The sequence below is a fragment of the Antechinus flavipes genome, chromosome 3 (assembly GCF_016432865.1).
Source record: "Antechinus flavipes isolate AdamAnt ecotype Samford, QLD, Australia chromosome 3, AdamAnt_v2, whole genome shotgun sequence".
Classification (NCBI taxonomy): Eukaryota; Metazoa; Chordata; class Mammalia; order Dasyuromorphia; family Dasyuridae; genus Antechinus; species Antechinus flavipes.
Window position 1 is genome coordinate 257,203,229 of NC_067400.1, and position 15,532 is coordinate 257,218,760.

The window sequence follows — 15,532 nt, forward strand, 5'->3', positions numbered from 1 at the left end:
TCTTAACTCAGTATGTCTAAAAAAGAGAATTAATTATCTTTCCTTCCCAAACAGGCCTCACCTGCTAACTTCCTTATTTCTCTAGAGATCACTACCCTCCTCCTGGTATCCCTCAGACTCATGGTCTAGGAATCATGCTTGATTCCTCATTGTATTTCGTTCTCCATATCCAGTCTGTTATTGAGATCTGCTTTTTCAACATCTCTCAAATACATCCAATTTTCTCCTCTGACAGAGTTACCACTCCTGGTGAACGCCCTCATCACTTTATACTTGTATCATTACAATAGTCTGCTGGTGGTTACCTGCTTCAGAGCTCCTGTCCATTCTATATTCAGCCATCAAAGTGATTTTCCTAAAGTGCAGGTAAAATCTAATGGCTCTCAGTTGCCTTTAGAATCAAATACAAAACCCTCCGTCATTTAAAGTCCTTCAGAACCTAGTCCTCTTCTATCTTCCCAGTTTTCTTATACTTTCTTTCCTCTCTGGTGCATACTCTTCAATCCAGTGATACTAATTTGCTTCTTCTATAAATAAGACACTCCACTTCTCGGCTCCAAGCATTTTCTCTGGATGTGTCCTCCATGTATGGAATAATCTCCTTCCTCACTTCTACATCCTATCTTCTTTTAAGTCCCTATTAAAATCCCATTTTCTACAGGAAGTCTTTCCCAACTCCTCTTAATTTTTTTTTCCCTACCTCTATCACTATCCTGTATATAGTTTGTACATATCTGTGTGCTTCTAAATTAGATTTTTGTTATGGGCCAGAACTCTGAACTTGAAACAAAGGATTCTTACAAGGTACTAAGTCAGTGGAATTGATAGAGACAACAGTTATCTAATTTAGCATGGTGCTTAACAGTTCTCTAGTTCATTCCTGCTCTCAAAGAGTGCAAAATCTATAATGTCCTCTGTAAAGTATAATGTTCTTTGTTGAGGTTTCTTAGGGTCTCTGGGAGCAACCTTCATTTCAGTTCAGTAATCACTACATGAGTAGCCAGGGGTTAAAATACAAATCCTTTATTGTCTCCTTCAAAGTCTTGTCTCCTTCACCTGGGGCTCGGCTAGTTTTTCTGGAAGCCTTCGGGATCTTGGTTTTAGTGGAGAATCGAAGGAGGAGAGCCTGCCACCATTTGTCTGTCTTCCCTAGTTCTGATTCTGGCTGAGTTTGTCCAAGCTTATATGCTCTTATCAAAGGTGTAATCTTGTAGAATTATAATAAGTACTAAGTACATGTAAGGAGGGGAGGAATAGACACATGGAAAATTGGAAGTAAATACAATCAATAAGAATTGTCAAAGATCAAGCTGTACTTAATTATAAATTTAAGTTGTATGAATTGTAAGCTTGTTGAGGTTAGAATATCATTGCTTGCATTATTTAATGTTTTCATGAGTATATGAAGTTATATCTTTTTTTATAAGAGCTATTCTGAATACAAAAGTGAAATGTATAGTATGACTTCCATTATCTTTACTGCTTCCTAAGAGGGAGGGAGGGAAGCAAACCCTCTGGGAACTAAAAATTTAAATTAGATTTAACAAAGGATACAGAATTAACCAGAATTATAAGCTACTTATAGACTTGTCTCTTAGAAACAATTGAAATTCATAATTAACTCTTGAGCCACCACTACTGCTTTAATGCAGACAAGTAATAATTCTTTAAGTAATACCTTTGGTCTGAAAGATCTTAATACAGGATTTTGCCAGTGGCATATTCCAAAAGGAATTGCTTATACATTCAAAAAATTTGACTTATCCAGGTTATAGGAGAGCACTGACATTACATTATTCAGGTGCTTTCAATATTATTAAGGTTATTTTAGCTTTTTAAAAAATAGTCATGAAAAATCCATTAAATTAATTGTATCTTTTGCATAGAACTGATAAAAACCAAGAAAATGTAGCATAGGGAGTTATTTATTATTATCCTCAGCATTTTGTCTAGTAAATCAATTCTAGAATTGTGGAGGGCTCATGAAGTCAAGGCTGGGAGGAGTCTAGATTAATACTCTTATATTGCTGACAGGAAACTGAGCCCCAGATAAATTATTTGTCCTCTGTCATTTAATAAGCATTAGAGACAGAATTTGAACCTATGATATCTGAACCACTTTTTTCCCCATAGTTAACATAATACCTCCTTAGGGAAAAGTAATTACATGTTTCTATAATGTAACTAGTACCTATTGTAAAGAAATTAAATAACTCAAGGGAAGTTTAGTTTTTAATTCTATTTTTAAAGTGCAACAAAGTATGATATGAAAAGGTTAGGATTGTAATTTTTAAACTAATAGAAAATGAAATGGAAAAAGATTTCCAAAGGATTCAATCCTTGAATCATTTAACTGGTGATCAGAAATGCTACATAAATGTTGTCATATAAATTTAATATGTACAATTTACTTAATGATTATATATGAACTGGGAATTTTAGCTGTCTCCTCACTTGTAAAATTGGTAGCTTAGCTATTTTATGATCAGAAAAAGAAAAAATAACTTTTTAAAATCACTTCTAAAACTTTCTTCTGCATATTTTCCAATTGTAGGAAATTAATAAGAATACATTTCAAATGAAATGTCTGTGTTTACTGCCTAACTTTCACAACATTTTGGAGATTAATCTGGTCACTGTAATAGTATGACTGATTCATAGCTGCATGGGCCCTTTAACCCCATTTCTTAAAAAATACCCTTGTTCTGAAGAGCAAAGGGTTGAGTTTATGGAGCCAGAAATGAGCAAAACTAAAATTCATTAAGAAGTACTATTTTGGGGAGACACAAATAGTTTGTTTCTCTTACTTTTCTTTTAAGCTACAACATTTAAAATATTAGATAAATTGGAGAGAGTTATATATTTTATAAAAAATGTTATTTTTACTTATTTAAAAGGAGAAATTATTGAAATGAATTTTTTCACTTCAGACTTGAAAAAAGTTCAGAATTGTTTTTTGTGACAGATGTTTCCCTAGTGACTCTGCTAATTGGTCCCAGTAATTCATTACTTTTACCTGATTTATCATAGCAATTTGAAATAAATGCATCTACCTGAAAAATATACATTTGACATAATGTCCCTTCAAAAACCAAAAAATGGGGAGAAGGGAAAGGTGAGCATTATAGTACAGTTAATGTTATGGGGGAATCAATCCTTTTTCTTTTAATAATTTTAGAAATTTAAAATTTAAAAACATTGTAAAGAGGGAGGCAGAATGAGAACAAGTGGACTGCATTTATTGCTGTAGTAGATTTATAAACCCAGTCCTTTGCCCAGGGATTAATTTACCATGTGCCAGACATCCCTCTTAGGGCTAGTTGTGAATGTATCTATGTCTGTGTGAGGCTAGGGTGTTTCCTGCTTTATAGGACTAGCTGCCTCAGCCTGGGCGTTTTCTATTTGAGTTTACTCCTTCCCCGCCCCTCCCCATTGAGTGTCCTTTGTGTAACCCCAGTAATTCAGAAATTTTGCAGTAATGGGGACTTGCCCTATCATGTGACTGAGGTACTAGTTGCAGGCTGTGATTGGTCATCAGCTAATTGGCGGTTCTCTATAAGAGCTCCCAGAGCTGGAGCTTAACTGAAGCTAACTCTGTTCCAGTCTTCGGTTACACTTATGTTGTAACATTGAGAATAGAGTGATTCAGCAACATGTGATACAAAGTTATCAGTGCTGCTGATTGACCAGGCCAGTAGTATGCAATGAAGCCAGTTGTTGCTGATTGGATTATCCTTTGACTTTTATGAACTGGTAACTGTCACTTTAAGATTGTTTACTGATTAAACTTAGAAGAATGCAGTTTAAAATCCTTGCCAGGAACTTGTGTGGACTTATTCCTTTTTTTTTTCTCCTTTGTTTTGTCACAGGAATGAAATGCTGATAGCTTCTTACTTTGGAGGACTTTTGTAGAAGGGGGGTGGAGAGGAAAGTTCCAAAGAATCTGAAACAAAGCTTTTTATCTACTTGCGAAGATTTATTTAGTTGTGAAGAGGGAGTTTTTAGCTAACGGAAGCTGCCGCATTGTCCCCAGGAAATAATGCTTTATCCAGAATGGGTAAGTGAAAAAAATGGCATTGCCTACTAATGGATATCATCTGGTGCATGTTCGAATTGTAAAATTGTTTGCAGATTCCTAATAACTCTGTAGAAGCCAAGAACACAAAAGCACAGTGGAGGAAATTTTTTTTTTGAGGGTAGTATAAGAATATTTTTAAAAATCTGGGAAGAAAATCAGGCAATTAAGAAAAATTCAACTGTGTTACTTGTTTCAGTTTGAGTATATTTAATGCAAAGAGATAATTTTAGAGGGTGGAAAAAATAATAGATAAGCACATGAATTTTTTTATAGAATGGTGGCAAAAACATCCTCTATGTACATATTTCCATTACCTGACTAGTAATATATACCAGTAGGAGTGTTTTTCTATAGGAATAGTTAGTACCTTCTTCACAAGAAAATATCTAATGAAATCTTAACCAAATACTAGATCAAATAAAGTAATTGAATAAATTTATTTTAGTTGTGATTAATTAATCGTGATGTGGGGATAATCTTTTATAATCATATATACCATGAATTTCAAGATTGTTCTAATTTGTGGGTACATGGCTTCAGTTAGACCCAAGGGTGTTTTTCCCCCTGTATAAGTTATCTTATTTTAAAATGTTATATTTAATATTCTTTCTGTGTGTGTGTGTCTGTGTGTCTTTCTCACTTTCTCTTTCTCCTTTAATATAAAACTTCCAAGTTGAACTTGAACCAAAGTTGCCCCATTTTTAATTTTTCTAGAGAAAAATAAACTTTATCTTGATGTGTTTATATAACTAATAGTTTCTTTTTCCATTGCTTTAAGAAAATATTTATTGTTTTTATTTTGCGTCAAAATTTAATTACTTTGTTTTTTTATGAATGGTTATGCCAAAATGGTTGATTATAAGAGGAAAACAATAAGAATGATGGGTATAATTTCTTATTGGTCAGTAGGTCTAATCACGTGATCCATATTTACATAGTAAGACTAGGATAGTAAATGCAAAAATTATTTGGTGCCTGTTCTTTTTGGATTTAAGTTTTTTAAATTGTGTGTGCTTAGCCCATAAAAGTTATAACAAGAAATGAGAAACTGACTTGTGTGGCAGGTATATATGTTTGTGTACTTTTATTTTCTTATAGTATCTAAAATTGAAAAGTTTAATGTGAGATAAAGGCTCTTCGACTAGAGAAACATGCTTTTTGAGAATTTCTCTGCTGTTTCTACAAAGCTATTATACTATAATTATAAATGTCATTAATCTGTTTTATAGACTAATGACATTTACAATATACCACGTATATATTATATCATTTCTATAATATAACGAGGGTTAATCAAGCTGCTTTAGGAAATAGAAAAGGTGATAGAGTTAAGAAAGAGAATCAATATTAGTGTCTCACTCTTTCCCTCTTTCCCATCCTCCAACTGCCCCTCTCCTTCCCCATGGAAAACGTTTTGAACAATGCATTTTATAAACATAGAACTCAAGACTTGTGTGACTAAATTTGGGGGAGTGGTGGAAATGTTTAATAAAAAAGTAATAAAAGAAACACTTTTAAGATAAGCATTCCTATTAAGGGCATGGTTCTCTAGTAAATCAGAAAGAATGTGATACAAACCTATTGTATATCACAATTGATTTTATTTAAGGTGTGGCTGACTGAACACCTGGAAAAATTCTGCTTGCTTGTCCAAAGTACATGAATGTTTAGGTCCTTAAGTCTTTTGATGATGAGGGAAAGTGAGAAGTTTATAGTTAGATTATTCATCAAACTACGGATTGGTGATAATACCTCATGAATGATTCATTGCTGTGTATTTCATTTCATCATGTCTGAAATACCATGTTTTAATAGATCTGTTTCTCCCACCAATGATCAAGTCTGTCCCTTTAGGTCTTTCTCATCTATTTGGAAATACTTGTTTAAATTACTTTAAAGTGTGTCATACTGGGTCCCAGTAAATTTGTTTGCATCCTATCTATTAAGTCTAACTATCTCTTTTCACTTAGTCATTTATTAATAAAATACATATATAAATGAATGGCACTATAAGAAATACTTAATGTTTAATTCTGTCTTTGGGTACATTTCAGTTTCTAGTGGTCATTATCATTCACGGGAAGGGGGGAGGGGGTTTTGTGCTAGCATATGTGTAAGAAGACACATCTTTCATTTACCTTCTCTGTTATGAATGACTTGACTCTCTCAACAGCATTTACTAATTAGCAATATGAACATTTATCCCTATCTGGTTATCCCTGTAATTGATTATAAAGTAGTGAGTGGAATCTATGCCTGATTAAATGTTGCATTTTAGTGTATATATATTTGAGGAAGCCTTCAATCACAAATGAAACAAACGATCAGTTTAGTGCAAAATAATAAGCTTCATAATATTGTTCCTATGGCAACAGGGTAGTTAGGTATTTTAAAATATAGAAATAAGCATCCATTGTAGAAATGTCATTCAGACCTCCTACTACAGCCTCATTGGGTGGGAAATTGATGGGAAGGGGTAAAACCAGGCTAGGGAACCAGCATATAACCCATGTATATGCCTGTGTCTTTCTACAAACTGTCCCAAAAATAAAATTAGAAAGGTGTAGTTTGAACAACATGGAGTACTTCAAGAACTAAATGAAGGACATGGGAAGAGGGGGTCAGGAAAATGGAGGAAAGTGGAGGAGAGAAATTTAAGGAGCAAGAAAGGTAGTAGAAAAATGTACTCAGTAGCTGAAAAATCTTTTCTCCCCTGTTAGCTGTCAGTGAGAACATCTTGAACTGGTTATAGAATAACTTCAACATCTGAAAAAATTTCCTTAAAATGTGGTATGGGGGGAATTCCTTTGGTAGCAGTATGGTTTACCACTTTATATAACATTTATGCATCTCTCCTCTGTTATTCTGAGGTGCAGTCTTTTTTTCAAGAGGTCCTGAAAGAATGCTTGTTCATTGGTTATTTGGCTTCCTTTATGTGCTTTCTAAAGACAAATATGGGTTTTTAACATTAAATATGATAACACTTAATATGCTAAATAGATCATGATGACTTTAGATTCTCATTCTCAAGGATAGCTTTTTTTTTAAGCTGTTGAAAAATGGTGAAAATGATTTGCCCTGGAATCTTAAGTCTGAGTGATTAAACACATTTTATAAAAGTGAAGGTTTTTTTTTTAAATTTTGGTTTTTGGGGAACTGGAGTTTAGCATTGTAATCAATTTTAAATTATTCAGGAAGTGATGCAGTATTGTGCACTAGAAAGACTGCTGGACTTTGACTCTAGGAGCCGGGTTCAAATATAACTCTGCTGCTTAATACCTTTGTGACCTTGGGCTCTGTCCCTAAAATAAGGAGGAAGGGGATTGGATTCTATGACCTCTAAAGTCTGTTGTGCTCTAAATTTTTTATCTTATATAATTGCAATGCCCCATTCTCCTACCACTTTCCACCCCTAAAGTGTTTTTTTTGTCTGCCCCTCCCCTCCCATTTAATGACACTTTCACATCTCCAGACAGTGAAAAGTCAAAGGAAAAAGGACATGGAGGTCAAATTATTAGAGTTCTGATCAAGCATTTGGAGAGGAAGGTGTTGGAATGCTTTATTGAAATACGCACAGGATTTCAATTGTTCACTAATTCCTGGTGCCTCTCCCCCTTTTATAACCAAGAGCAGCCTATTGCTGCATGTTTTGAAAATGCTTCTTCTTAGTTTATTGGCCTTTATATGATCTCTTCAAACTCTTTTCAATGTAATAATCTTTTTTTTTAAATCAGTATATTTTCTTGGACAAGGAAAAATATTTTTTTCTCCTTTGGTGGTGGGAGATGCTTTTTTTTAAAGCTAATTTTGCATTTCTACAGAATTTACTCTAGGCTCTTTCCAAAATGGAGATAGAAGATCCAGAGTCTGTCATTAATTTGGGGGAAAGAGGAGACTGTGTAAGAATAATTGTTTTGTTGGTTATGGAGAAATATGGGATTTCCCCTACCCCCAATAAAATGAAAGATTTAAGAACCACATTTTGTTTTCTGTAGCCATGTAGCTCTTCTTGGTTTCAGTTTAGTAATTCATGGCAGATGATTATAAAATGTAGCCATGACTCAACTCTGAGGGGAAATCTAGGTATTAATTTATATACCTTCTGAAAGACACTTTTGACATAGATCTTGAGTATAGTTTTTATCAAAATCATATAAAAGTATTGTCACTCAACTCTTTCCCCTATTTACTATTTGTAATAATAAGGATATTCAAATTATATGGCATGACTGCCATTTTAAGTTGCTAAGAAAGTTTTTATTGGACTGACAAATTACTTTTTTATTTGGAAAATTAAAGTTAGACAAGCTGTTTTCAAGGGACCATTAGGTTCTATGTATTGAGTGCTCTAAATTTTTAAAAGTTATATGATAGTTATGCTGATGATTCTGAGATTAGAGATTTAGATCTGAAAGAACTTTAAAAATTATCTATCTAGTCTAACTCACTTTACAGTTGAGGAAACTGAGACCAGAGAGATTATGAATTAGCCAAACTCACACAGATAGGATAGTAATTAATTTATGTCATCAGATTTTAAAGTTAACAGAGTCCTCTATATACGTTATTTAATTTGAATGTCACAGTAACCATATAAATTTTACCAGTGCTTTGGAGGGATACATGTTTTCACACTTCAAAAAAACCTTCATCATTTAGAGGTGCTATGCCTCCCGTTGTTGCTAGGAGATAAAGGTAATACTGAGCAAAAAGGAAAATTAGGTCTTTAAAACTTACAACTTTTTTTTCTCAGAAAAATAGTACTGAAGGAGCTCTTTAGCCTCAAATGAACTTAAAAAAGAATTTTTAGTTTTATGCCTCCTGCACACCCCAACTGATACCCAGTTTTCTTCCCACTGTCACAAATCACAGACTGTTATAAGTAATTGAAACTGGTTTTTGTCTGCTAGATTTTTCTTGCTCTTAGATCACATTTAATGTTAACCTCAATGAAAGTTATTTTTCTTTCTCAAAAAGTGACTGTATAATTCTGGGTATTAAAACTGCAAACTTCAAACCTAGTAGACATAATAATTTTAAATAAAGAGGAAACAAAGTCAAATTTGAATAAAAATCATTCAAATTCTAAGTCATAAGTAAAGTATATAGAATAAAAACATTTTGGGATTTTGTAGGCTGTCTTTGGTTAAGGTAAAATTTTTGAAGCATTTTTAACATCCCTTAGAAGCAAAATACAATCCTTTTCCATTCACCCACTCTCTATTCTTTCCCCCCTTAAAAAAAATCTTGGGAAATTAACGCAAAAATTGTTCTAAATGCTATATTAAGGAATGTAAGTAATCTAAGCCTTGGCATTTCCTGACTCAAGTTTCTAAGTTCTCAACCTTAACCCATTATATTAAGATCTTAAATTTATCCTAGTTTGTAGTAAAAATCATCTTGGTATTAAAACATTTAAAATATGTTACTAAGATATATTGCCATTTATAAACAATGCCATAATGTGTGTATTTACACACACACACACACACACACACACACACACACACACACACACTATATATATATACTTTTAAGATTCCAAAAAGTCATTTTTAGTTGTGAGCATTCATTTCTTTAATATTTTGAATGACAAAAATGAGATTTATGTAATTTGGAGACATACAGAAGTTCAAATATTTTAGAAATATTTGAGTGCTTTTATGTAATGTCTGTAATGGGCTATTTTATTTTTCTTTAACAGAAAAAAATCACTAGAAATAGAAAACTTTCCTTATAGCAAAGGCATTGACAAGAATATTTTTTTTTAAGTTATACTTTTGAAAATAGCAGCTTTTTATTTATTTGTAACATGGATATCCTAACCATTGCTGAAAAAATAACTAAACATTGTTATTAGCCAACTAAGTATTGGAATGGATATCACCCTGAGCTGAGTTCAAATCATGCCTTTGACACTCACTGGCTGGGTGGCTCTGAGCAAATCTCTTCACTTCTCATCTTCACTTCCTCATTTGTAATAAACTGGATCATAATAGCACCTGTTTCATAGGATTGTGAGAATCCAATGAGATGATATATGTGAAGTTCCTTGCAAACAATTAAAGAGTTGTAGAAATGTTAGGTACTGTTATTTTTATAATGATGGTAGTAGTAGTGGGTCCTATCTTTTATCAAAGAATTGCTCAATGGAACTAAAAGATTATATTGGAGAGTCTAAAGTCATTAGGTTGAAGATTATGGGATAGGAAATAAGAATGGTACTTCTCTTCTGTTTGACTGGGTGACATGACAATTATGTGGGTGGTATGCAAGAAGACAGCTTTCCTACCTTAAATCTGAATTGAGTTGAATAATTTTATAAATAAAACCTGGTTGTAATAAACAAAGGAGACCAGATAGGTCATGTTAAAATAATGTTTGATTAGATTCACACAGGATTTTAGCAGACATTTTTACAGATTGCTTCCAGAGATGACCCCAGCTGAAATTTTTTAGCCTTTCCCACATTTCTCAGCATCAGAAGGATATTTTGTTGAATGCCAAAGGACAGTAGAAACTTGAGGAAGCATCATGCCAGTGCTGTGGGTCATGTTTCGGTTTTTTTTTTTTTTTTAACATTGACTTCTTTCATGGCTGGTTTAATTATTTTAATATCTGAAACTTATAACTCTCTACTAATTTGTGTTACTGCTTTCATGATGAATATATAACACATTGAAAAAACTGATTAGAGGGAAACACCATGGTCTGTCCAAGTGAGTGAAGTCGAAAGTCTGCTTTTTTTTTATTTGCACTAAAAAGTATACTTGATTTTGAAATACAAAGATGACATTTTCTGCTTATCTCACAGTTTTAATGGATCTATTTTAGTCATTCATTATCTAGATATATCTATTAGACAGTATATTATAGGGGAATTCCTGGTTTTCAGTTTAAGAACTCACATACTACCAGTTTTACTAGTATAATTTCCCCTATTTCTCCCCTAATATTTTTACCCTAAAATGGGGTTGTGGATGAAAGAAGTAGAAGAAAAGATGAAAAGAAGCCTTTTTGGTCTTACGTCTCCTACTTTACCAGCTGTTTGATCTTTGTCACAGTCATTTTAATTTTTATCTACCTCATTTTCTTTATGTATAAAATGAAAGTGTTAGATCAATTGATTTATGTAAGACATCTTTCAACACTGCCATTTGGGACTTGGAGCATTCCTTCTACAATTTTCTTTCCCTTTTGAAACTTTTAAATCTAATAAAGAAGTCTCTTTAATAGCATATTAACCCTAAAGTAATCTTAGTAGTAATCAGCTAATTAATACCTGGAATTCCTGACTTGACTTTGTAGTGTCTTTTTTATATTCTGTTAATTCTTCTTTAAAAATGGAAAGTTTCACCAAGGAATAACAATGGGAATTGCCCCTATTTGAAAACCAGATGTCAAAGAAAAAAGGTAGATGGGTGGACTGAAAGTTGATATGTTTTCATTAGGAATTGTCTTTATAATCCAATAAATTTTTTACTCTTTGAATATTTTTGGTCTAGGGTAGTGGTTTCAAATATTTTGGATTGTGCACACCATCCAAATGTAAGCAGGTACAATAATATATTGTGTATATTGCTTAATTTGTGTATGAATATTCATGTAAGGAAAACTGATAGAAACAATTTGTGAAGGAACATGGTGTCTCAGATTTAAAAAATGTTGCTGAGGGATTGTTCTCATGACAAGATAGAGATCACTGGGAGATAAAGATAACCTCAGGACATTGTAGTCCATCTTTCCTTTTGTGTGTGGCTTGCCAGAGTTTTGAAGGCTATAATTGAAAAAATTGTAAATCATACAATAGTCAACAATAAGGTTGAAATGTTGAGTTTCACATCATGTTAGAAGTGTTACAGCTTATGAGGAGGCACCGGTTTAAGGTATGAGACCCTAGCAGTGGTTCTCAAACTCTTTTTCTCAGTATCTCGGTATTAACAACTATTGAGAATATGTCCAAAGAGTTTTTGTTTATATGGGTTACATAATAAATATTTATCATAAATAGAAAAAAAACTAATTTTGAATTTGTAGACCCTCTGAAAGGATTTCAGAGACCCTCCAGGATTCACTGCACCACACTTTGAGAACCACTGCAAGAGAGATGAAATTACAGGAACATAGAGGAATCTAGAGCAGGAGCTAGACAGAGCAAAGAGAGTAAATTGAATGTAGGAAGAAGCTTTAGGAGCCAGGAAAGAAGACTAAGAAACAAGGAAAACTGGTTCCAACTGAGATAGGTAATTTTTCAGCTGCTTTTTGCTGGGGGAGGAGGGTCAGCTTAGAGAATTCTTTAATGAGCTATCAGTGATGAGATCACCTTTACTACTGTAAGCCACTGGCTTATGGCCTTCTGCTGCCATCTATATCCTGGGGGAATAATTTTGGGAATTCTGGTTGCCCTTTATTTCTTCTATGGTCTGGTGCGGAGAAACAGAAAAGAATTTCCATCTCTTTTGCCATTGGCTGTATTTATTGGAGAGCTTTGCTTCCCTAGAAATTGATTGGGGAAAGCAGAAATCTGCTGAATGAAGAGCTGACTGGATTTTTCTGCTGACCAGAGAGCCCTCCTGAGTTGCTTTGCAATTGGATGGCTTAAGGGAACTGCTTTTACTTGCTGATTTTGTGTGTGTGTGTGTGTGTGTGTGTTTCTTTTTCTTTTCTTTTCTTTTTTTTTTTTTTTTTTTTTTGCTAAAAGCATTCCTTTGTCTCATTAATCAGAGGGGTAGTTTTTGCCCAGCCATCTTCTGAGAACCAGAAGGGAAACAATGAAAAGAGAAGTAATTTCTTAAAATGTAGGCTGTTCTTGATAGCACCAAGGCCATCAAAGCCTACATTTCAGAGTTGTGAGTTTGCATGGACCTGAGTTTTCCTATTCAGGTGTTTACTAGGTTTCTGTGTGTGTCCCTTTTTAACCATGAATACATTACACACATTAGTAGGAGAGTATAATCCAAGCTTATGGGATAATTGTGTTTTTATGATTTTTCCTACTTTTTCCTTCTATCAAATAACTAATGTTTGATGTTCCCATTTTTGCCTTATGCTTTAGTGCTTTCTATTTAAGAATTAATAGTGTTACTCTGATTTGTTTTATTTAGAATCATTAGTAGGAGTGACAGGGGCAAATGTTAAATAATCTTCCAAATCAGGGTTATCTCTATTACTTTGAGAAAGAGATAAAGTAACAGCCTCATGTGAGATCTGTTCACCTCTGGAAACCCCAGCTCTACCAACATGAGTGCAGGTCAAGTGAGATAACTAGGCCACAGGCTCTATGTATATTAATTTAAATGCATCTATTGTTGTACTAATAATCATGTACCTTAAAAAACAAACACATATAGAAATTATAAAGGGTGAAATTATATATGATAGCACTATCAGTAGAGACACTGAAGCTTAGGAATAAGGAGATGCCTATTAGACCTCTTCTTTAGGAACATCATTGTGTTATCTGTGGAGGATGGATTGGAGTAAGGAAGGAATAGGGAGAATTAGGAGACTATTGAAGTAGTCCAGGTGAGAGGTGTTTGAGGGCACGAACTGAAGTGTTGGTTTTAGTAATAGGAAGGACACATGAGAGAGATGTAGTGATAGAGGAGTAAAAAGTCAGTTAGCACTGAAGTCACACAAAAGGTGATAGGTTAGGTGACAACAGGGCTACCCAGAAGGAAGGAAAGAAGGAAATAGAATTTTGGAAGCTATAGCTTTGAGAGGAAAGATTATAAAATAAAAAAGATGAGGGCTACAACCCATCTGTGCTTATTCATCACTCTTTCCCACTCAAATTGAAAAGGGAGGAGGCCCTGATATGGACCTGCTCTCTAAAAGGTGCCTACAGCATATACACACGAAATGATCTGAGAAACTGATGGCTGGATTTTCCCAGTGGCTTCTGTGGGCTCCTAAGTTAACTAGTACATAAGAGTCATAGTTGGAAATTTTTGCATAATGGAATACAGGTAGAGAGCGGCCAGCTTTGTCACTGACTTTCATATCCTCCTCCTGTTTTGAAATTGGGCAATCTTCCATTACTTTGGAGACAGTGAATTCTCAAACTCAGATTTTGTTTGTATCAAGTCTGTACCACTTACACTGTATCTCAGAAGTTAGGAACTGCTTGTAGCCTGTTGGAAGTCTCAGGTTACAGGTTTGAGATAACTGACTTGTAGTAAAAAGGGATTAGGCAGCTTGTAGCAGCCCATACTCACTACTGGGATTTCTTGAGACAGGTGAGAAGGCCTTGGAATCTCAAATAGATGTTTGCGCCTGCTTAATAGCAGTTATCTAACTCATTGTTGCATTCTTCAGTCCCAATCTTGGAGACTTTGGGGAAAGATAGATAACGACAGGGATGGGGGCGGGGGGGAAGGAGGGAGGAAGGGGTAGATATCTGGGAAAGGCAGTACATGAACTCTTAGTATTCTCTTCTTCTCTTACCCAGCCAGTGAGGGCTCCTTTAATTTGATCCTTCACCCTGGCAGGGACAAAGCACATTCCACTGACTGATATTCTTAAAGCCCCCAAGCAGCCTCTGCTGACTGCTGCCATGGTTGCCGTTTCAAAGCAAAGGGGCGGAGAAGGGGGTGGTGGGGGTGGGGAACAAGCTGGAATGATATGGAGAAAATGTTTTTCTTTGTTTTCTTTGTATTTTTTTTAATTGTGGTTTGGAAATAATGTGAGTAGCAGTGAATTTTAAAAGTTTTTGGAACTGTCTCTTTTACTCTTAAAACATCAATATACAGAATTGATGGAAAGACATTAAAGACTTGTAGAAATTTGTTTTAGAAAGTAAATTGTATTTTTTTAAAGGTATAAACCAAAGTGAAATATCCTTCCTCAGCCCTTGAGTCAAATTTATTATGGCCTTTTTAGATCACTATTTGGTATATCTAGGAAAAGCCACCTCTGTTTGGGAAAGAGGGATTTCAGCTAAGAACTTTTGTGAAAGTACTAAACCGTATTATCACCATAGAGACATTTTTGTAAATTGTACATGTCTCATTAATACAGGAAAATAATTAACAGCTCTAATTTTAAAATATGGTACAGAATGTCTTTATTGTTTGAAAAATGCCTTACTGCCCATTCCCAATGGCAACATTTTATTCATTTCTGTTTATCTTTAATAACCCAGGTGTTAGATTGAAAAAGCATATTAAAAAAAATTCTAACTGCAAAATCCAGTACTAGAACCCAGGTCTACCAACTCTTCAGTTCTTTTTTCTTTCCACTGAAATAGTCTGTCTCCTTTGTCACACTATAATGCAGTATACATTATAGAGAAACATTTCATAGATAATGAAGGGGAAAGTCTCATTTCTTATATAAAGCTTAATTGTTACCATCCTCTGGAAAGACCCCTGAACATTAATATGGGGATTGCAGAAAAATAAGGGACCTCAACCTACTTTGTCATGTTAGCTTCTATTGATTATTGAAGTATCT

General features: G+C 34.1%; 1 long non-coding RNA gene across 1 annotated transcript in view; it reads left to right on the top strand.

Moving 5' to 3' along the window:
- Window positions 1-15,532, top strand: part of LOC127553894 (uncharacterized) — a 145,941-nt gene that overhangs the window by 110,861 nt on the left and 19,548 nt on the right. Inside the window, exon 4 of the long non-coding RNA XR_007951840.1 lies at window positions 3,870-4,057. This is a non-coding gene — a long non-coding RNA (uncharacterized LOC127553894). The remainder of the gene's footprint in view (window positions 1-3,869; window positions 4,058-15,532) is intronic.